The sequence below is a fragment of the Silurus meridionalis genome, chromosome 8, assembly GCF_014805685.1.
Source record: "Silurus meridionalis isolate SWU-2019-XX chromosome 8, ASM1480568v1, whole genome shotgun sequence".
NCBI classification, from domain to species: domain Eukaryota; kingdom Metazoa; phylum Chordata; class Actinopteri; order Siluriformes; family Siluridae; genus Silurus; species Silurus meridionalis.
This window is the reverse complement of record NC_060891.1, coordinates 13,489,379-13,491,878: the sequence shown is the minus strand read 5'-3', so window position 1 is coordinate 13,491,878 and position 2,500 is coordinate 13,489,379. Positions and strand designations below refer to the sequence as shown.

Here is a 2,500-nt window from a genome sequence, read left to right as displayed (position 1 = left end):
TGTGAGCATGTGTTTAGAGGATTCAGTCTCACATCCTTAGCCTTGTGTTCAAAAATGAGTTCTCACACACACACACACACACACACACACACACACACACACACAGAGAGAGAGAGAGAGAGAGAGAGAACTCTGATCAATAATTTACTGAGCGGTAGAGAAACTGTGTGTGTGTGTGTGTGTGTGTGTGTGTGTGTGTGTGTGTGTGTATGCTGTTTGTGTGCGTGTGTGTCTCAGCTCCATGTTTTAGGTTGGTTAGTTAGAAACTACAGTGTGTGAGAGATTACAGAACTCTGGTGGGGAATGCAGAGAGTAGTGTATTAAATTGTGTATCATACAGCTTCCTGTAGCATAACATTGTAAGCATAATGTGTAGTACAGTAAGCACATTACACAATGTAGCATACAGTCGTAAGTGTAGTGTAGTGACTTTAGTGCAGCATAGTACAGCGTGTGGTATAATGCAGTGTAGTATGGCAGACTGCCTATAGTGTAGTGTAGTTACTAGTATAATTTAGTAAGTATAGTGTAGGAAGTGTATTACAGTAAGTATAGTGTAGTGAGAAGTAGGGCTGAAACGATTCCTCGAGTAACTCGAGTAATTCGAATACAAAAATGCATTGAGTCAAATTATTTGCCTTGATGCTTCATTTAGTCTGTTTAATTACACACAGAGCACTGTGTTTCCCCACCGAGCATTATTACTGGCGTACCACCCGCTAAACTCTGGAAGCCTATGGACAGGTGAACAATATGGAAGCCTATTTCTCGCAATTCCGACTTCATTTCTTACAATTCCCACTTCATTTCTCGCAATTCCGAATACATTTCTGACAGTTTCAACTTTATTTTAGCCACTCGGGCAGCTTCAGGCCAATAACATGGCTACCAGTGGATGCACCAGAAATGTTCGATGTTTACGAGAAATAAAGACGGAATTGAAAGAGAGAAAAAAAAAAAAAGGTTGGAATTGCGAGAAATAAAGTTGGAATTGCGAGAAATAAAGTCGTAATTAGGCAAACTTAAAAAAAATTTTATGTGGCAGAAATGGGCTTTCATACAGCACAGAATGAAAAATGGAGTGTAGTAAATATAGTAGTATAGTGATTATAGTGAGTGTTAAATATCATTGTGAGCATAGTGTAGTGAGTATAGTGACTGGTGAGGCCTATGATTTTAGTAATCGGGTATTCTAAAACATTTTTATTGCTGAAATTGCATACAAGAATATCTGAGAAAACTAAACCCATTTGGTGCATTTAATTGAAATATTACATCAAAATGCAAATACAAATATAAAAAATGTAAATGCACTGTACAGTTTTTTTCTTTATGTTTTAGTCTGAAATGATCCCAAACTTTCGAAACTTGGCCTCAATCTTCTCCTTGCCCTTCGCTTTTTTCTCCCCGTTCTGCCATTTTTCATTTTCATGTGTTTACCTGTCCAGAGTGCTCCAGAGTTTAGCAGGTAGTGCATCTGTAATAATGGTCCATGGGGAAACACTGTGCTCCTGGTGTAGTCAATTGGACTAAAGGAAGCATCAAGTCATATAATTTGATATTACTTGAGTTACTCAAGGATTTGTTACTTAAGCATTGTGTAGTGTAGTCAGTATAGTGTAGTGTGTAGCATTGTATCGCATTGTGTAGTAAGCATAGTGTATGGTGAGTATAATACTGTGGTCCCCCGGAACTCGCAGGGGTTAGGTTCTAAGACCCCGCATAATATAAAAATCTGCGTATTTTGGACGCACCCCTGCAGCCCCTATGGTATCTTGTGAATTCATCTAGACATCGTCACTTTAACGTTCCTAAACATTCGGTCCCGCTGTGGATTCCCGCAAATTTTCAGATAATCTGCAACTTGCTAGTTAGGTTCCAAACGAGAACCCGCAAATTTTCCGAGCCGTGAGTGCCGAACTGCTAATTATAGGTCAGTTATAGTGAGTTGTGTATAGTTTAGTAAGTATAGTAAGTGTTGTATAGTGTAGTGTAGAGAGCATAGAGTAGTGTAGTAAGTATAGTGTAGTGTAGTTAGTATAGTGAGTGCTGTATAGTGTAGTGTAGTAAGCACAGTGTAGTGAGTATAGTGAGTTTTGTATAGTGTAGTGAGTATAGTATAGTGTAGTGAGTATAATGTAGTGTAGTAAGTATAGTATAGTAAGTATAGTGTAGTGAGTATAGTATAGTGAGTATAGTGAGTTGTGTATAGTGTAGTGAGTATAGTGTAGTGTGGTGAGTATAGTGAGTTGTGTATAGTGTAGTGAGTACAGTGTAATAAGTTGTGTATAGTGTAGTGAGTATAGTGAGTTGTGTATAGTGTAGTGAGTATCGTGTAGTGAGTATAGTGAGTTGTGTATAGTGTAGTGAGTAAAGTGTAGTGAGTATAGTGAGTTGTGTATAGTGTAGTGAGTATAGTGCAGTGAGTATAGTGAGTTGTGTATAGTGTAGTGAGTAAAGTGTAGTGAGTATAGTGAGTTGTGTATAGTGTAGTGAGTAT

At 38.1% G+C, this 2,500-nt stretch overlaps 1 protein-coding gene across 1 annotated transcript in view; it reads right to left on the bottom strand.

Moving 5' to 3' along the window:
- Window positions 1-2,500, bottom strand: part of jmjd1ca (jumonji domain containing 1Ca) — a 69,147-nt gene that overhangs the window by 58,824 nt on the left and 7,823 nt on the right.